The following is a 22,314-nucleotide window of genomic DNA, read 5'->3' on the forward strand; positions in this document are numbered from 1 at the left end:
GAGGGGGAAAGTTTTTGAAACCCTAGCTGAAATACACAAGGAGCTTCCTACTAACACATAATCCACTCCACATCATTACATATCATCACATGATGTCCACCACACACATAAGATCACAAGGCACAAACACAAAGACATGGAATGAATGGTATGCATGCATGCAAAGGAACACATGACAAGGGAAGCATGACATGAAATAACACATGCATTATGCTCTCATTGCAATGACAAGGTGGACCCACATAGAGAAGGTTCCAAATAGGGAAAGATACACTCTCGGGGCATTACAGGTACGCCACGGATGGCTGTTGGATCAGGACCCCATGAGCAACCGCGCTGAAATGCGTCGTACCTCGAGCAAGAAGGGCGTCGGTGTCGAGCGGCGCGTCTTATAGCCATCCCGAGTCATCGATGACAAAGCCGAGTGTCATCATGATGATGAAAAAGGTCAGAACTCCAACAGCTCTGGATTTGCTAAACGTGCAACCCCATGGTGGTCACCAAGTGTCGTGGGAATGATCCTGACAATAATACCAGGGGTACGAATGAGGGGCGGAGCCTACCTAAGGCGCAATGGATACACTCGGATCTACGAGCTCAGGCCCCACTCGGAAGTGGTAACAACGCTACGTCTCAAGCCTTGACGCTGATGTTTGCTTATGGTGTGTGTGATAATACAGGATGTTGAACCCTTGGTGAGGAGCCGAGGAGTGGCTTATATAGAGTGCGCCACGACCGGCCGAGCCTCATCACAAGCGAGATTTAATCCTAATAACTACCAAAGTTACTAGTAATTGCAGACCTAACTCCAGCGTTACTGGTAACGCATGTCTTCACTGCACTTCATGTGATAGTTTAAGTTTGTGGCCATTGCAGTCTCTTCGTTTTCCATGCCTTGTTGTAGTCCGAGTGTCACGAGATGATACGAGTGACCTTGTAAAAGCCGAGTGGGGTCATGCTTGCCCCAGTGAGGTCACGACTGCATCTGTGGCTTTGGGGACACTGATGTCCATGTTGGGTCTTAGCTAGGCCTAGGGATGCAGGTCTGTAGGACTACCCCTAATATACAACCCCCTTAGGGTGCTCTTCCTCCTCTCTCCAGGTGACGTCGGAGTGCTGCCTGGGCAAGGAGCATTACGACGATCTACATCAACAATCTTGTCGTCATCAACACGAACTCTCTCCCCCTCTATGTTGCAGTGTAACACTTGTTTTCCTGTTGTAACTCTCTACTTAAACATGGTTCTTAACACTACATACTATTTCCCAATGATATGTGGCTATCCTATGATGTTTGAGTATATCCGTTTTGTCCTATTGGTCAATTATGATATGATGTTTTTGATATGAGTTGTGTGTTGATATGGTGATGTCGTAAGGTGCCTTCCGTGAGGCGCACACGTGAAGGATACATGTTGGAGGGTTTGCAATATGTTCATGATACGCTTATAGTGGGTGGGAGAGTGACAAAAATTTACACACGAATAAGGGAGTTGTGCGCCTATGGGATTAAAGAGGACTTGATGTTTAATTATATGGTTGGGTTTACCTTAATAATTTCTAGTAGTTGTGGATGCTTGCTAGAGATCCAACCATAAGTGCATATTTTCCAAGTACGGAAAGTGTATTAGATTTTTCCTTTCCCACATCGCACGTGATGAGTATCTATCATGTTATATTCAGTTGCATATGGACAATCTTTTTACTTGCGTTACACAAAAAACTTTCTAGTAAATAGCCCCTAACTTTTATTTCCTCCCTCTTTATTTTCTTGCAAAACAGCTCCTAACTTTTATTTACTTGTTCTTTATTATCTTGAAAAACTATCTATTACACCTATTAAGTACTGCTAGTTTTATTCTTGTTTTAGGTAAAGCAAATGTTTCAAGTGTGTATAGAGTTGTATCGGTGGTCGATAGAACTTGAGGGAATATTTGTTCTAACTTGAGTTCCTCGTTGGGTTCGACACTCTTATTTATCGAAAAGAGCTACAAGCGATCCCCTATACTTGTGTGCTATCACATATTTACTTTTTATGCAAGAGCCAATAGTGTTCTCCTCAATTCCTTTTTATTTTTCTCTTTTTCAAGCATCATGTGGTGGGGAAGATCTAGGGACATATATCTAGTTGGATATGAGTGATCACGAGTTACTATTGTTGACATCACCCTTGAGGTGAACATGTTGGGAGGCGAAACTATAAGTCCCTATCTTTCAATGTGTCTGGCTGAAACCTTTAGCCCCATATATATGGTGTGAGTGTTAGAAATCATAGAAGACTAAATGATAGTGGAGTATGTGGATGTAATGCCCAAGATGCGATCGTATCCTTATTTTGGCATGAGGGCCTCGACATGGATAGAAGCGCACCGCATCGTTTTGCAAGAATGGATATCGTTACAAGTACATGTACAGAAGAGATGAGTATATAGAATTTTCTTACACACGACACAAGCTACGACATGAGCATGTCAATACGACAATACATTCAAACATCATGTAGAAGAGCAGGGTCCGACTATAGATGAAATCAAACGATAAAGCACGACAACCATCCTTGCTATCCCAAGCTGTCTGCCTGGAACACATCCTAGATAGATGGAGAAGAAGAAGAACAAAACTCCAAATAGAACAATCATCATGCTCACATTAAAGTGTTGCTTTACCTATACCTGCAAATATAGTTGTAGTAATCTGTGAGCCAGAGGGACTCAACAATCTCATTTACAAAGGTATCAAGACTAGCGAAGCTTAATGGGTGAGGTATGGTTAAATGGCGAGGCTGCAACAAGCACTGAGAATTTTATTGAGTGCCTAACATACGAGTACAAGAATAAGAGGGGGGTGATCTACGCATAGCGTACGAGAACTAATAATGATAAACAAATGATCCTGAACAACTACTAACGAGTCAGACATTACCCAACCGTGTCCTTTCTCGGATGCAGAGCTCACAAGAAGAGACAGTCATGGTTACGCACATAGTTGGCATATTTTAATTAAGTTAACTTCAAGTTTTCTATGACCGGGTGTTGAACAAAGTTTCCATGTTCCCGAAAGATTTAACCCTGCAAGGGTACTCCAACTAGTCCATCCCAAACTACCACAAGCTGCATCAGAAACCTCGACCACACAAAACCCATAATCTCCTTGGATTCCCAATGGAATAACTCAACCTCGAGATAGCCCAAAGTATCCTCAGAATCCCGTGCACAAGACGTTCAAGAAGGATAAAACAAATCCAGCAAGACCGCCCGACGTGTTGACGACCACGATAAGAGCCGTGTAGCTCGTTCTCGGAACACGTCGGATAATCTAGTGTACGGTGGCCTAATAGAAATCACCCAAGTTGCCCTGGGTTGGCCCTGCATAGTGCTTTGGGTTGGACCAACACTCATGAGGAGCACTGGTCTTGTGGTTGATTAATTATCCACGGTTTAATTACTCCCAATACGGTTCATTAGTTATTAGGCAAATGTTGTACCAATGTTAGGCCTTTCCACAAGAGTTTTATCCCAAAATAAAATCAAGGGATCCCCATAACAACCCCAAACATGTTAGGAGTGCTCAGTTATGGAAAATAACACAGGTACAGAAGTAACTAGGGCGAAAAAAGTGAAACAAAAACCGAGCTAGAAGGCCACGCCTTCCACCATTTACCAAGTATATAGGTGCATTAAATTAAATAGAAATAATATGGTGATATTCAAAGGAATATGCATGTTGTCACATGGAAGCATGTGCACCTGCAACTAGAAATGCTATAAGAAGGCTGAGCAAGCGGTAACATAGCCAAACAAAGGTTTGCTCGCTTGTGGAGGGGGTTATAGGCTTTTCATGGAAATTTTGGGAGGCTAGACATAATAGGTGGTAGGCAGCAAGACATAAAGATATAAACAATACAACTAGCATAGCAATGATGGTAGTGATATCTAGGGAAATGATCATCTTGCTTGAGATCCCGCTTGGAAGAAGAATGAATCTGTGAAGTAGACGAACCCACGTGGTAGAATGGATCCTCACACTGTGACACGCTTGCGGAACTCTATCGAGAAGAAGCAATCCAGAAACCACAATCAACACACAGTAAACACCACAACATATGCAAGACAATATGAACAAAATCATATTATGCATGACCATTTAATTAAGCAAGACACGGTAAAGCACAACAATCAACTCCAACACATTAGGTGAAGCTCAATATGCAACGAGATACATATTGACGAAACTCCAATTTTTGAATTATTTAGTTCACTCTCGTTTAGGTACACGAGCATGTTAAATGTTGTTAAACATGGAAAGAGGTGAAGCAGAAATAAACTACACTATCTAGGCATTTTAAATGAGGTCGGAAACAACATATAGCATTTTCAAAATGACCACATATGTTGATTTCGATATTGGTCCAGATCTTAACTAAACACATTTTACAATTATTAAAGAGCAAAATAATGTGTACCATGTGATTCTACATGTCATTCTAGTCGATTTACATAAAATAGATCATCTAAAATAGAGCTACGGTCAAAAAGATATGAGCAAGACAACATAATATGTCATGCATGCAAAATATATGCAAATAACAGCCACAAGCATGTTGAACATGGATGCAACATGATATTATGAAACTACATGACATTCTAAGAAAATATAAATGAGGATAGAACAAAGAATAACAATTTTGAAAAGTTCCCATATGCAAATTAAGATTTTGGTACTTTTCTGCCTATAGCACAATTTTGGAGTTGTTAACTAGCAAAATAAATGCCACCATGTTATTCTACACATTTTTCTAGTCAAGTTCCAGATATATATAACATTTTAACCGTAGTTATGGTTTAATATCTATGAATTAAGCTATTTTAATATGGCATTAATGCAAATTACATGAAAACAACAAGTTAAATATTTTTTACACGGTTGAAAGTGGATATTATTAATTATTTTCTACACGAAATTCTGGACACTTGGCATGTGTAAAGTTTTTACATGCGATGCATGGTTAATTAGTTGATAGCATTTTAAAATCACACAATTTTCTGTAATTATTAAAAACACTAGTTAAGTTGACAGAATTGCAGAACTGGAAAAATATGTATGGGCCAAATCTGCGGGCGTTGGATAGCAATAGTGCACACGGGCGAGGGATAGGGAAATGGGGCACGCTCACCATTGTCCTGCGGGCCGGCTTGGTGGAGAGGGGAGCGGCTGGGCTGGCAGGGTGGCTCGGGACGACGCCGACTTCAGCGAGCGGCACAGCGAGGTCAGAGCGCACAATGCATTTCCGGACGGGATTGAACTGACCCGTTCGTTCGAGGCGGCAGCGCAGTGCTATCCCACAGACAACAGCGCCAGAAATTGACACGTTGACAGAGGCTGGGCTTGCGTTGGTTTTTCCCTTGAAGAGGAAAGGGTGATAGAGCAGTAAGTATTTCCCTCAGTTTGAGAACCAAGGTATCGATCCAGAAGGAGGGTCTCGTCAAGTCCAGAGTACCTGCGCAAACACAAACAAGCTTCCACCCAACGCTTCAAAGGGGTTGTCAATCCCTTCAAGATTGTTTGCAAAGTGAGATCTGAAGGTGGAAAGTGCAACGAAGTAAAAAGTGTAAGGCTGGAAATATGGTGTGGAGTAGACCCTGGGGGCCATAGTGTTCACTACAGACTTCTCTCAAAATAGCAAGTATTACGGTGGGTGAACAAATTACTGCTGAGCAATTGATAGAACCGCACAAAGTCATGACGATATCTAAGGCAATGATCATACATATAGGCATCACGTCCGAGACAAGTAGACCGATACTTTCTGCATCTACTACTATTACTCACACATCGACCGCTATCCAGCATGCATCTGGTGTATTGAGTTCATGACGAACAGAGTAATGCTTTAACCAAGATGACATGATGTAGAGGGATAATCTCAAACCAATGATGAAAACCCCATCTTTTTACCCTTGATGGCAACAACACGATGCGTTCCTCACTACCCCTTCTATCACTGGGTGAGGTCACCGCACGGTATGAACCCAAAACCAAGCACTTTGCCCATTGCAAGAATCATAGATCTAGTTGGCCAGACAAAGCCCACAACTCAAAGAGAATTACAAGGATATGAAATCATGCATAAGAGAGATCAGAAGAAACTCAAATAAGATTCATAGATAATCTGATCATAAATCCACAATTCATCGGATCTCGACAAACACACCGCAAAATAAGATTACATCGGATAGATCTCCATGAAGATCATGGAGAACTTTGTATTGAAGATCCAAGAGAGAGAAGAAGACATCTAGTTACTAGCTATGGACCCGTAGGTCTATGGTGAACTACTCACGCATCATCGGAGAGGTCATGGTGTTGATGAAGAAGCCCTCCGTGTCTGAATCCCCCCTCCGACAGGGCACCAGAACGTGCCCTAGATGGGATCTTGCAGAGAAAGAAGCTTGCGGCGGCGGAAAAGTACTTTCGATGATCTCCTGATTTTTTTCTGAAATTTATGGGAATATATAGGTGAAAGACCTAGGGAAAAGGGCGTCCAGGGGGCCCACAAGCGTGGATGGAGCGGCCTCCCCCCTGGCCGCGGGGTGGGGGTTTGTGGTGCCCCTGGGGCTCCCCTGCGTTGGCTCTCAAGCTTCCCGATCTTCTTCATTTCCAGAAAAAATCTTTTCGGGGATTTTCTTCCGTTTGGACTCCGTTTCAAAATCTCCTCTGAAAGGGGTCAAAAACATGGAAAAACAGGAACTGGCAATTGGCACTGAGTTAATAAGTTAGTCCCAAAAAATATATAAAAGGCATGCATAACATCCAAAGTTTGACAAGATAATAGCATGAAAGCATCATAAATTATAGATACATTGGAGACGTATCAAGCATCCCCAAGCTTAACTCTTGCTCATCCTCGAGTAGGGAAGTGATAATGAATGAATTTTTGATGTGGAATGCTACCTAGCATAGTTGTCCTTTGCAACTTATTTCACGTGACATGAGTGTTCAGATCCGTAAGATTCAAAACAATAGTTTGCTATTTACATGAAAACAGTAATACTACAAGCAAACTAGCAAAGTAATCATGAACTTTCAAAATAACAAGGCCAAAGAAAGTTATCCCTACAAAATCATATAGTCTGGCTATGCTCCATCATCCTCACAAAACTAATGAAAATCATGCACAACCCCAGAATTGGCCAAGCAATTGTTTTCCCACTCTTACTTTCTCAAACTTTTTATAACTATCACGCAATACATGAGCGCGAGCCATGGATATAGCAGTATAGGTGGAATAGAGTGTGGTGGTGGTTGTGAGACAAAAAGGAGGAGATGGTCACACTAACTCGGCGTATCAATAGGCTATGGAGATGCCCATTAATAGATACCAATGTGAATGACTAGGTATTGCCATACAAAGGATGCACTAGAGCTATAAGTATGTGAAAGCTCAAAAGGAAAACTAGTGGGTGTGCATCCAACTTGGTTGCTCACGAAGACCTATGGCAATTTTGAGGAAACCCATCATTGGAATATACAAGCCAGGTTATAAAATGAAGATTCCCACTAGCATATGGTAGTGACAAAGCAAGAAGCTGTCAATCATGAAGAACATCGTGCTAACATGAAGCACAAGTGTGGAAAAAGATAGTAGCATTGTCCCTTCTCTCTTTTTCTCTCTTTTCTTTTTTTTCATTTGGGCTCTTAGGCCTCTCTTTTTTTCTCTCCTTTTTTTGTTTTTCGGCTCTTTGGCCTCTTTTTTTTTATTTCCTCACATGGGACAATGCTCTAATAATGATTATCATCACACTTTTATTTACTCACAGCTCAAAGATCACAATGATGATGACTGCATAGGAAATGCCTCCGGCAGTGTACCGGGATGTGCAACGATCTAGCATGGCGTATGGCGTTGAAACATCTCGCTAGCTATCTTACGATCATGCAATGGCAATATGAGAGTGACGGCACAAGTCATGAGACGGAACGGTGGGAGTTGCATCGCAATATATCTCGGAATGGCTATGAAAATGCCATAGTAGGTAGATATGGTGGCTGTTTTGAGGAAGGAATCTGGTGGGTTTGTGCAACGGCGAGAATTGCGCGGCACTAGAGAGGCTAGCAATGGTGGAAGGTGAAAGTGCATCTATACCATGGGCTCACATTAGTCATGAATAACTCACATACTTATTGCGAAAGTTTTTATTAGTAATTGAAACAAAGTGCTAAACGCATACTCCGAGGGGAAGGGTTGGTAGGTGTAAACCATCGCGCGATCCCGACCTCAACACAAAGGAGGACAATCAATAGATCAATTATGCTCTGACTTCCTAACATAGCGGTTCACCATACGTGCATGCTACAGGAATCACTAACTCCAACACAAGTATCTCTAGATTCACAACACCCTACTAACATAATTCTCAATATTACCGAATCCACGTCTCAAAACTAATTGAGAGGAATCGAAACTGCACATGAAGATGGAGGTCTTTGCATCGTCTTTGGGTACCTAGCACATTTGGGACTACTCTCATAGCATAAGCCAACTACCAAATCACGCACCGCCTTGCTCTAAAGATATAAGTGAAGCACAAGGTCAAAAGTATCTAGCTCAAAAGATATAAGTGATGCACTATGAGCATTCTAGCAAAATCACGATGACTGCATGTCTCTCTCTCTCAAAAAGGTGTGCAGCAAGGATGATTGTGGCACAACAAAAAGAAAAGACTCCTAAGATACAAGACGCTCCAAGCAAAACACATATGATGTGGTGAATAAAAATATAGCTCCAAGTAATGTTACCGATGGATTGAAGACGAAAGAGGGGATGCCTTCCCGGGGCATCCCCAAGTTTAGGCTTTTTGGTGTCCTTGAATTTGGCTTGGGATGCCTTGAGAATCCCCAAGCTTGAGCTCTTTGCACTCCTTATCTCTTTGTCCATGAGAACATCACGCAAAACTTCAAAACTTCACAACACAAAACTTAAACAGAAACTTGTGATAACATTAGTACAAGAAAACAAACTACCACTTCTTTTGGTATTGTAGAAAAATTGAATTCTATCTATATTGATGATGGGATACTGTATTCTCACTTTTCCATGGCTAGTACCCCCCGATACTAACCATAGTTTCATCAAAACAAGCAACCAACTCAACAAAAACAGAATCTATCAAAAGAACAGTCTGTAGCAATCTGTATACTTCGTATACTTATGTTACCTCAAAAAGTCTGAACAATTACGACGGCCTGGGAAAAAAGCATATCAATCAGCAGCAAAAAGAATCAACTCAAAATCTCTTTCGGAATAAAAACTAAAAATCATCTCGTGAGCAAAAAGTTTCTGTCTTTTTCCAGCACGATCAAACAACCATTACCAAGACTAGTCATAAAGGCTTTGCTTGGCTCAAACAAAAAAAAGACACAAAAAACACAATCACAACAGAATTACGAAAGTGTGGACGTAACAAAATATAAAGAAATAGATAAATGTATTGGGATGCCTCCCAACAAGCGCTATTGTTTAACGCCCTTAGCTAGGCATAGGAGCGATAGAATCACGTATCGTCGTCTTTGGTGCTCAAACCATAAGTGTCCCTCATCATGGATTCATAAGGCAATCTTATTTTCTTTCTAGGAAAGTATTCCATGTCCTTTCTTAAAGGAAATTGAAATCTAATATTCCCTTCCTTCATATTGCTGATAGCACCGATAGTCCTTAGGAAAGGTCTACCAAGAATGATAGGGCAAGTAGGATTGCAATCAATGTCCAGCACAATGAAATCCACGGGTACATAGTTCCTATTTGCAATAATAAGAAAAGCATTGATCCTTCCCATGGGTTTCTTGACAGTAGAATCAGCAAGATTTAAATTAATAGAACACTCTTCAATCTCATTAAAACCCAGAACATCACATAAAGACTTTGGAATCGCAGAAACACTAGCAGCCAAATCACACAAAGCATTGCACTCATAGTTTGTGATTTTGATTTTGATGGTAGGTTCCCACTCATCCTGAAGCTTTCTAGGGATAGAGAATTCCAATTCAAGTTTCTCTTCAAGATATTTTATCATAGCTTCGGCGATATGATCGGTAAAGGCTTTGTTTTGGCTATAAGTGTGTGGAGAGTTCAACATGAATTGCATAAAATAAATGCATGCAACCAAGGAGCAACTGTCATAATTGAATTCCTTGAAATCCACGGTAGTAATTTCACTACTACTCAAAGTTTTAATATCTTCTACTCCACTTTTAATGCTTTTAGCATCAATATAGATGGACTCTGAATCATTGGGGCACTTTTCAACCAAAGTGGATTCATATCCAGCCCCATAATCCTTAGGTTTGACACAAGAAAACAAAGATTCAATGGGAGTCACACCAAGCACTTTAAGATCTTCGTGATTCTCATCACGAGAACACGCCTTTTTAAGCCATTCATGTCTAGCACGAATTTGGGGGGTTCTTTCTTGGCTCTCAATCATGGAAACACGCATAGATTTCAAAGTTTCATCCATGTTGATTTTGGGAGGAGCACATCTAACTTTCAAAGCATCAAAATCACAAGAAATTCTATCCACGCTCTTAGCAAAATCGTCAATTTTGAGTAGTTTTTCCTCTATGGACGCATTGAAAATCTTTTTTGAGTTGATGAACTCTTTGATATTACTCTCTAGATTAGAGGGTAATCTATTGTAATTTCCATGAGTATTGTTGTAGGAGTTGCCAAAGTTATTAGAGGAGTTACTAGGAAAAGGCCTAGGAACATAGTTTCCTCTAAAGGCATTGTTGTTGCCAAAGTTATTCCTACCAACAAAATTAACGTCCAAGCTAGCGTTGCTACCCTTAATCAAAGAAGACAAAGACATATCATTAGGATCCAAAGGAGAACTTCTACTAGCAACCAAATTCATTAACTCATCCATCTTAGCACTCAACGAGTTAATTTCTTCTATAGCATGTACCTTCTTACTAGTAGGTGACCTTTCAGTGTGCCATTGAGAGTAGTTTGTCATGATGTTGTCTAAGAGATTTGTGGCTTCCCCTAACGTGATTTCCATGAACGTTCTACCTGAGGCGGAGTCCAACATATTTCTAGAAGCAAAATTCAAGCCAACATAAAGATTTGAATAAACATCCAAAGGCTCAAGCCATGAGCGGGACAATTTCTAATCATTAATTTCATTCTCTCCCAAGCTTGTGAAACATGTTAATGATCAAGTTGCTTGAAATTCATGATATCGTTACGGAGAGAGATGATCTTAGCTGGCGGAAAATACTTGGATATATAAGCATCTTTGCACTTATCCCAAGAATCGATACTATTTTTGGGCAAAGAAGAAAACCAAGTTTTTGCGCGATCTCGCAACGAGAAAGGAAAAAGCTTCAATTTAATCACGTCATTATCCACATATTTTTATTTTGCATATCACAAAGCTCAATGAAGGTATTGAGATGGGATGTGGCATCTTCACTAGGAAGGCCAGAGAATTGCTCTTTCATAACAAGATTCAGCAAAGCGGCATTGGTTTCGTATGACTCCACACTAGTGGCGGGAGAAATCGGAGTACTAATAAAATCATTATTATTAGTATTCGAGAAGTCACAAAGTTTGGTGTTTTCGTTCATGGTGACTTCAGCAAGCAAGCAAGCACACAAGCAAACAAAGAGCGGGCGAGAAAAACGAGAGGCAACTGGCAAACAAAGTACGTGCAAGAGATGAGTTTGCGACACCTACTTGGATGAGTTCTTGACTTGATCTTCCTCCCCGGCAACGGCGCCAGAAATTCTTCTGCTATCCCACAGACAATAGCGCCTGAAATTGACACGTTGTCAGAGGCTGGGCATGCGTTGGTTTTTCCCTTGAAGAGGAAAGGGTGATGCAGCACAAGAATAGTAAGTATTTCCCTCAGTTTGAGAACCAAGGTATCGATCCAGAAGGAGGGTCTCGTCAAGTCCAGAGTACCTGCGCAAACACAAACAAGACCCAACGCTTCAAAGGGGTTGTCAATCCCTTCAAGATTGTTTGCAAAGTGAGATCTGAAGGCGGAAAGTGCAACGAAGTAAAAAGTGTAAGGCTGAAAATATGGTGTGGAGTAGACCCTGGGGGCCATAGTGTTCACTAGAGGCTTCTCTCAAAATAGCAAGTATTACGGTGGGTGAACAAATTACTGCCGAGCAATTGATAGAACCGCGCAAAGTCATGACGATATCTAAGGCAATGATCATACATATAGGCATCACGTCCGAGACAAGTAGACCGATACTTTCTGCATCTACTACTATTACTCCACACATCGACCACTATCCAGCATGCATCTGGTGTATTGATTTCATGACGAACAGTGTAACGCTTTAAGTAAGATGACATGATGTAGAGGGATAGTCTCAAACCAATGATGAAAACCCCATATTTTTACCCTTGATGGCAAGAACACGATGCGTGCCTCGCTACCCCTTCTATCACTGGGTGAGGTCACCGCATGGTATGAACCCAAAACCAAGCACTTCTTCCATTGCAAGAATCATAGATCTAGTTGGCCAGACAAAACACACAACTCGAAGAGAATTACAAGGATATGAAATCATGCATAAAAGAGATCAGAAGAAACTCAAATAAGATTCATAGATAATCTGATCATAAATCCACAATTCATCGGATCTCGATAAACACACCGCAAAAGAAGATTACATCGGATAGATCTTCATGAAGATCATGGAGAACTTTGTATTGAAGATCCAAGAGAGAGAAGAAGCCATCTAGTTACTAGCTATGTACGCGTAGGTCTATGGTGAACTACTCACGCATCATCGGAGAGGTCATGGTGTTGATGAAGAAGCCCTTCGTGTCTGAATCCCCCCTCCAGAAGGGCACCAGAACGTGCCCCAGATGGGATCTTGCGGAGAAAGAAGCTTGCGGTGGCGGAAAAGTACTTTCGATGATCTCCTGATTTTTTCTGGAATTTATGGGAATATATAGGCGAAAGACCTAGGTCAAAGGGCGTCCAGGGGGCCCACAAGCCTAGATGGCGCGGCCTCCCCCCTGTCGCGGGGTGGGGGCTTGTGGGGGGCCCTAGGGCTCCCCTGCCTTGGCTCCCAAGCTTCTCGATCTTCTTCCGTTCCAGAAAAATCTTTTCGGGGATTTTCTTCCGTTTGGACTCCGTTTCAAAATCTCCTCTGAAAGAGGTCAAAAACATGGAAAAAACAGGAACTAGCACTTCGCATTGAGTTAATAAGTTAGTCCCAAAAATATATAAAAGGCATGCATACCATCCAAAATTTGACAAGGTAATAGCATGAAACCATCAAAAATTATAGATGCGTTGGAGACGTATCACGTAGCTCGCGGCGGTGCGGCCTTGGAGATCGGGCGGCGGTGAGAGGCCATGCGGGGTTGCGCTCGGTGTTGAGTGGCAGTGGCATGCGGGGCACCGGTGGGGGAGCGCATGCAGCGGTGGAGGCAAGCGGTGGAGCTTGTGGCGTCTAGCTGGCTCGGCAGGTTCGGTGTCAGGGCGATAGCACAACGCAGGCAGGAGAGGGTTGCGAAGCTTCCTGGTGGCGGCGGCTCACCGGCGGGCATGACGATAGGGCTAAGACGGTGGCACCTAAGGGGCTCCGGCGAGGCACTCTCTTTCATGTGCGGACATGAGCTCGGGCTTGTGTGCCAGGGCAGACATTGTCCGGGTGGCAGCCGACAATGTGTGCCTGAGGGTTTTTGGGCGATTTTGGCTCAAGATCTAAAGGCCATAATTGCGCAGATGGGTAGGGCTATGGGATCTAAAGGGTTTGGGGATAGCAGGTGGGGTTTTTGAGGGGGTGGCTGCAATTTTGGCAAGGCGGAAACCCTAGTGGAGTGAGAGGGGTTTCTCCATGGGTGGTCTTTATATAGGGGATGGTCTACGGTAGGTTAGATGACGTCCGTCCGATCTGATGGCCATGAATGGAGGGAGATGCTAGGTGGGTATAGTGGGATGTGTAAATGAGCTACGTGGGGATGACAGGGAAGGTTGTGTCCCGTGACAAGGTTTTTAAAAACCAAAAATGTCCCTCATTTGACCGGCTATAGTACCGCTATATATTTAATGGTTCGGGTATAAACTGACTCCGAATGCTACAAAATTTGGCAGGTGGTCTAATTGCATTAAATAAGACCGCACACCAACTTTCAACCCAATCTGAGGAAGTTTTATACACACTTCTCAAAACAATATTTTGACAATGTCGCTTGCGCGTGCGTGTGTGGTTTGTCCCAAAATGTTCAACGACATAAACAAAGAGAACTCGCAACTAATAACAAATGCAAGTTTTGAAATTGACGACAACAGGGTGTTGATGCAATGCGGATGATGTGCATGATGTGATGATGAATGCGACAAATAAACGAATCACACAACAACAACGAAATAAAAGGGGAGTATTTCGGAGCATCGGTTCCGGGCTCTTACAACTCTCCTCCACTAATAAGAGATCTCGAGCCGACATCTAAGAATGAAAGGGGGAAGAGGAAGTAGAAAGAGGAGGAGGTAAAACTTAGTTGGTTGTTTGACAAACGAGTGAAACCAACGATCCTTGAAGGTTGCAAAGAGATGAAGAATGACACGAGGCACAAGCAAGAGATCAAAAGAAATTTGGGCAACACTTCGGTAGAAAAGAGAGGCAAAACTTGATAAGATGGAAACAACTTGAAAAGAGGACACCACACTCTGGTTAAATGGACAAGGAAGGGAAGAATATAATCTTGATAAAACGAGATGATTGATTCAATGAGAGAAACATCACAATACCTCCGAAACAAAAGAATATAACTATATCATTTGACGGAGAAGAAAATGACAACTTCTCCTAGAATTAAATTTAACAGCATCCTCACGAAGATGAATTGAACAGAGTTGTTGGAAAACCAACAACAAAAGAACAAGCTTGTTGTAGGATTATGGAGAACATCTCAAAATTATGAGGTGACAATCCGCCACTAATAGAAACAAGGATTGTTTGGGAGTAACAAGATATGCAAAACTTCTTTCACCAAGAGTATACATTGAGAACTTGGATCAATGATAAACACCATAAAAGAAACAATCCTCAGGAAAAACTTTAGGTGAAATCCAATCCAAGATAGTTTCAATGAAGAAATCATGAGTTTAAAATATCTCATGATTGAAGGAATTGGTGGGTTTAATTATCTCATTCTGGAAACAAATTCTCTTCTAGACACCTCATGAATCAAAATGCTATAACACCATCTTCAAGGACAATGGACTAAGAATTGCACTTCAGAATGCAAGACATGGAATATTTGAGGTCCTCCAACAAGAAACTTGAAGAACCCTTAGATAATGAATTAAATCCATGAAGAACCACCATGAAGAACCTCCATATACACAATAATGATCAAAAGAAATGAAGGTTGAAAAGAACAAGATTAACCTTGCCAACATTTAGATGAAGCTTCATGAACAGGTATTTGAGAAAACTTGGAACTCCAGAAAACAGAAGATGAACAACTTAGAATCGAGAATTGATATCATGAGCCACTCCGAAAGAAGAATTGAAAACACTTCATAGAAAGAAGAACAAGAATTATGTTTTTCTTATATTTCATCAAGTTAAATTGATGACAAGTGACGGATTTGGCATAGTACTTATTCTTATTGAGAATGATTAAAGAGAGATATCACAACTTCAAGAACTCTTGAGCGAACCATCTGTAAGAATTAGAACGAAAGAATCCAATACACGAGAATTACGGGATCATGATCCACGGGTCAGAATATAGAGACGAACGAAGAACACCTCGAATGAACGAAGAGATATGTTGAGAAGAATTTGAGAACAAAAGCTAAAATCTGAGAAGGAATAAATCTTCTAAGATGATGGTCTTCGAGAGGATATAGAAACAAAAACAACTCTGAAATGCACTGGATAGATATGAAAGGAATTACTCATGATTGGAAACAATTTAAGAGAGTAGCATGAAGCCAAGATAATGATGTTCAAAAGAATGGAGAAAGATTTAATGGAAACTCTTTTTCAATCTTCCAAGTTGAGAATGATGACGAGAAGCAACACCATGAATTACCGAGATACTCCGGAAAAATGAATAAGGAAAGGTCGAGATAACGATGGAAATAAATTGGAAAATGATCTTGGAACAGGAATATGACTGATAGAATTCATACTTACATCAGATTTGAAAAGGATTTGAGATCTCTAGAAATATTAGCAAATCTAGGTAAGATCCTAGGAAAACATGTGGGGTATGGGGCCACTCAAAGAAAACACCGTTGAATTGATTGCTTAGAAAGAGAGATTGCACCCGTGCAAATGAAAACTTGATGAGGTGAGAACCTCGAAATAAATTTGAAAGGATTGAATGAAAACACGAATCTTATGAGACATCTTCATCACACCGGACATAATAGAGATGTATGAATAAACAAGAGAAGCTTGGACAAGAATTTCCAGCATAGGAAATCATTGAACAAATGAAAACGATATGATGAAACCCGAAAGCTTGAATTGAACCAACCGTAGAGGAAACCAAGAATGAATAATGATGAACTTAGCACTTGAGCATCTTCACAATGACTCACCGGAAGAGAAGATAGCGGAAGCAACAATGAAAAGAAATGCACTATGATGTCCTCGATTTAATCGTATGCTAATCATACATGCAAATGCGTACGATCAAACTCAAGGACTCACACGAAGATATCACAACACAACTCTAGACACAAATAAAACAATGCAAGCTTCATATTACATGCCAAGGGCCTCGAAGGCTAGAATACGGAAGCTCGATAAACACACGAGTCAGCGGAAGCAACAATATCTGAGTAGAGACATAAAAAATGGGGTGCTTTAGGGAAGGCTAGCACAAAAGATACAACAATCGAACAAGGCGAGGCCTCCTGCCTGGGAACCTCCTAACTACTCCTGGTCTTCAGCGGCCTCCACGTAGTAGTAGACACCGTCGGGGAAGCAGTCGTCGTCGGCGGAATACTCCAACTCCTGGCCTCCATCATCTGGTCGCAACAACGGATCAAGGGGCAAAGGGGAAGCAACGCAACGGTGAGTACTCATCCAAAGTACTCACGAGACTTACATCAGAACTATGCTAAGTATCCATTAGTATCAAAGAACGGTTTTATATGTGGACTGACTGCAGCAATGCAAGAATAGAGAGAGAAGGCCTAGTCATATCAAAGACTAGCATCTTCGGGGTCTTGCATCAATAGACGAGAGTAGAACAGGGGTAACACAATTATTAATAGTCATATTGTTGCAGCAATATTAATATGAGGTCACGTCCAGAGATCCTCCCTCGACTCCGAGCGAGGAACCAATCTCGGGGCAACTAATTCCAGTTAAGTAACAGTTGTAGTTCTATAAGATCAGGGCACAACTCCAAGTCGTCCTGTAACTATGGACACGGCTATCCGAATTGTTAATTTTCATCCCTGCAGGGGTGCACCAAGTTTCCCGTTGATACGTCTCCGTCGTATCTACTTTTCTGAACTCTTTTGCCCTTGTTTTGGACTCTAATTTGCATGATTTGAATGGAACTAACCTGGACTAACGCTGTTTTCAGCAGAATTGCCATGGTGTTTTTTTTGCGCAGAAATGAAAGTTCTCGGAATGACCTGAAAATTTAGGGAGAATTTTTGTGGAATATATAAAAAATACTGGCACAAGAATCAGCAGAAGAAGTGGAGCATGGAGCCCACAAGCCCACCAGGCGCCTCCCCTGGCCGCACCTGGCAGGCTTGTGGGGCCCACAAAACTCCACTGCCTCCAATCTTGTCTATTTATTCCCTTTCGTCTGGAAAAAATAAAGGAGAAGAGTTCATCGCGTTTTACGATACGGAGGCGCCGCCACCTCCTCTTCTTCCTCTGGAGGGCACATCTGGAGTCCGTTCTGGGCTCCGGAGAGGGGAGATCGTCGCCATAGTCATCACCAACCTTCCTTCATCGCCAATTCCACGATGCTCTTCACCGTTCATGAGTAATCTCATCGTAGGCTTGCTGGACGGTGATGGGTTGGATGAGATCTATCATGTAATCGAGTTAGTTTTGACTGGGATTGATCCCTAGTATCCACTATGTTCTGAGATTGATGTTGCTACTACTTTGCCATGCTTAATGCTTGTCACTAGGGCCCGAGTGCCATGATTTCAGATCTGAACCTATTATGCTGTTGCCAATATATGTGTGTTCTTGATCCTATCTTGCAAGTTGTAGTCACCTACTATGTGTTATGACCCGGCAACCCCGGAGTTACAATAGCCGGAACGAGTCCCGGAGATGACCATAGTATGAGGAGTTCATGTATTCACTAAGTGTTAATGCGTTGGTTCGGTTCTTTATTAAAAGGAGAACCTTAATATCCCGTAGTTTCCATTAGGACCCCGCTGCCACGGGAGGGATGGACAATATATGTCATGCAAGTTCTTTTCCCTAAGCATGTATGACTACATACAGAATACATGCCTACATTAGATTGACGAACTAGAGCTAGTTACATATCTCTCCGTGTTATAACGGTTGCATGATGAATAGCATTCGGCATAATCAACCATCACCGATCCAATGCCTATGAGTCTTTTCCTACTGGTCCTTGCTACGTTACTTTTCCGCTACGGCTGTCTCTACTGCTGCTATTACTCTGTTTCTACAATTGTTACTTTGCTGCTACTGGTTACTGTTGCTACTGCTGCTATCATACTACTTTGCTACTGATACTTTGCTGCAGATACTAAATCTTTCAGGTGTGGTTGAATGGACAACTCAACTGCTAATACTTGAGAATATTCTTTGGCTTCCCCTTGAGTCGAATCAATAAATTTGGGTTGAATACTCTACCCTCGAAAACTGTTGCGATCCCTATATATGTGGGTTATCAAGACCTTTTTCTGGCGCCGTTGCCGGGGAAGCACAGCTATATTCTCTGAGTCACTTGGGATTTACGTCTGCTGGTCACTATGAGGAATCCGATAGATCTAAAAACTAAAGTCTTGCCCTGAACTACGAGGACAGGTAAGGAACTGCGATCTAGCTCTGTACTTGATTCACCGTCAGTTATGAGTAAGTTTGCGACACCACCTCCTGCTATAAATCTTGATATGTCGCTTGTGCTTGATGATGCTACTTCTGCTGCCCATGATGCTTATCATGATGCTATGCTTGATACTGCTTTGCGACTAGGTGCATTCCTTGATGCACAAATTGCTAGAGTTGCTGCTAGATGTGATGATACTTCTGAAACTACAGACACTATTCAAGTACAACCTGCTATTTTCTCTGCTAGAACTAGCTCTCCTAGACATGAATTGCCTGATATGCGTGAGTGTTATGTTATGGAGGGAGAGATAGCTGAAGACTTTCTTGCTTGTAAGGATAGCTATGATGTTGAGAAATTACTGCTCAAGTGGAAAGAAAAATCTCTGAACGCTAGGATGAAATACGACCCGAACTTTGCTACTTTGCCTATCTTTGTGACCGATAAGGATTATGAATTCTCTATCAACCCTGAGTTAATCACTCTGGTCGAATCTGATCCTTTTCACGGTATGAGTCTGAAATGGTTGTAGCCCATCTTACCAAACTGCATGATATAGCCACCCTATTCACGAGTGAAGAAAAGATCCGCCACTACTATATCCTCAAGCTGTTTCCTTTCTCGCTAAAGGATGATGCTGAGACTTGGTTCACTTCTCTTGCTCCTGGATGTGTGCGTAGCCCCCAGGATATGGTCTACTACTTCTCTGAAAAATATTTCCCTGCCCATAAGAAGCAAGCTGCCTTGCAGGAAATATACAACTTTGCTCAAGCTGGAGAAGAAAGTGTCCCACAAACTTGGGGGAGGCTTGTCCAGCTACTGAATGCTTTGCTTGATCACCCTCTTAAGAAGAATGAAATACTTGATATCTTCTATAGTGGACTTACTGATGCTACTAGAGACCACCTAGATAGTTGTGCTGGTTGTGTTTTTAGGGAACGAACCGTAGAACAAGCTCAGATCCTTTTGAATAACATATTGTGCAATGAGAATGCTTGGACTATTCCCGAACCACCTCCTAAGCCAACTCCTATGTAAAGAGGTATTCTATTCCTCAGTCCTAAAGATATGCAAGAAGCTAAGAAATCTATAAAAGAGAAAAGCATTAAATCTGAAGATGTCAAAAATCTACAACCTATCGAACAGATCCATGGTCTTGATAACCCGATACAGGTAGTAGAAGTAAATTCTCTACGTAGGCTTGATGAGAGTGATATTCCTTTTGATAAACCTGCTAGCTTATGCTTAGATGAATTTGATAACTTTGTTGACAAACAACAGAGTTTCAATGATTGTGTTAGCAGACAATTGGAACAGAATGCTCGTATGCTTAGTCATTTAAGTGCTTGTGTGGATAGAAATGTCAATGATCTTAAGCTCTTGAGTAAACATGCCTCTATGGTTACTACTCAGGTAGAACAAATACTTAAGGCTCAGAATGACTTGCTCAATGAGTTGAATGACAATTCTGTCAGAGTCGTCACTAGAGGCGGTAGAATGACCCAGGAACCTTTGTATCCTGAGGGTCATCCTAAGAGAATTGAACAAGATTCTCAAGGAGTTAGCACTGATGCACCTAGTCATCCTAGGAAGAAGAAGAAAGATGATAGGAACTTGCACGCCAGCAACCCAGTTGTTGTTACACCTGAGAGTCCAGACGATGTCTCTGTCACTGATGCTGAAACACAATCTGGTGATGAACATGAGCCCAATGATAATATCGATAGTGGTGTTCATGTTGATGCTCAACCTAGCAATGATAAGGATGCGGAGATTTAACCTGTTGATCTTGATAACCCATAGCCTAAGAATAAGAGATACGATAAGAATGACTTCGCTGCTAGGAAGCATGGTAAAGAAAGGGAACCATGGGATCAGAAACCCATGCCCTTTCCTCCCAAACCATCCAAGAAAAAGGATGATGAGGATTTTGAGCGATTTGTTGAAATGATTAGACCTGTCTTTCTGCAAATGCGTTTGACAGATATGCTCAAAATGTCTCTGTATGCTAAGTACATGAAAGATATTGTGACTAATAAGAGGAGGATACCTGAGGTTGAGATTTCCACCATGCTTGCTAATTATACCTTCAAGGGTGAACTCCCAAGAAACTAGGTGATCCCGGAGTGCCCACTATACCTTGCTCCATTAAAGGTAACTACGTTAGAACTGCTTTATGCGACCTTGGAGCCGGTGTTAGTGTTATGCCTCTCTCTCTTTATCGTAGACTTGAACTAGATAAGCTCACACCCACTGAAATCTCTCTGCAAATGGTCAACAAATCAACTGCTTTCTCTATCGGCATTTGCGAGGATGTGCCTGTTGTGTTTGCTAACGTCACTATCTTAACAGACTTTGTTATCTTGGGTATTCCCGAGGATGATGCTACGGCGGTCATCCTTGGAAGACCCTTTTTAAACACTACAGGGGCTGTTATAGATTGCAACTAAGGCAATGTCACTTTCCATGTCAACGGTAATGAGCATATGGTGTAATTTCCGAAGAAACAATATCAAGTACATTGCATCAATACTATCGAAAAGACTTCATCGATTCTTATTGGGAGCTTTGAATGCCCTATACCTCTTGTTAAGATGAAGTATGATTTTCTTGTTGGGGAGATACACATCCCCATTGAGGTGACCTAGTGACTATTCGAAAATTCTCCGTTCTCTTTTGCGATTCGAAAAAGTTTGTCAAGGAGACTTGATCAACCTCATTGACGGATTTCTTTCGATGACCATGAGATGGATGAATCAAGGAGTCACTAACCTCTGTTCCAAGCTTTCACCTTCGGTTGCTTAGAAGAAAAATGATAGGTTTAGTTTAGTTTTCCCTGTTTTCTGTTTTAGCATCCCGTAGAAAAGTACCCCGAAAATAAAAGTTCTCCGAACATCCTGAAAATCAAGTATGATTTTTTCTGGATTTTTTGAAAAATGCTGAGACGGAGAGCTAGTCAGGGCGCTGCACTAGTGGGCCACAAGCCCTGGAGGCGCGAGCACCCCCTCCTGGCTGTGCATACCAGGCTTGTGGGGCCCACGTGTAACCCCATGATACGTCTCCAACGCATTTATAATTTTTGATGGTTTCATGCTATTATCTTCTCAAACTTTGGATGTTTTGTATATGTATTTTATATATTTTTTGGGACTAACTTATTAACTCAGTGCCAAGTGTCAGTTCCTGTTTTTTCTATGTTTTTGACCCCTTTCAGAGGAGGATTTTCAACGGAGTCCAAACGCAATGAAACTGCCAAAAAG

This window comes from Hordeum vulgare, chromosome 4H, assembly GCF_904849725.1.
Source record: "Hordeum vulgare subsp. vulgare chromosome 4H, MorexV3_pseudomolecules_assembly, whole genome shotgun sequence".
NCBI classification, from domain to species: domain Eukaryota; kingdom Viridiplantae; phylum Streptophyta; class Magnoliopsida; order Poales; family Poaceae; genus Hordeum; species Hordeum vulgare.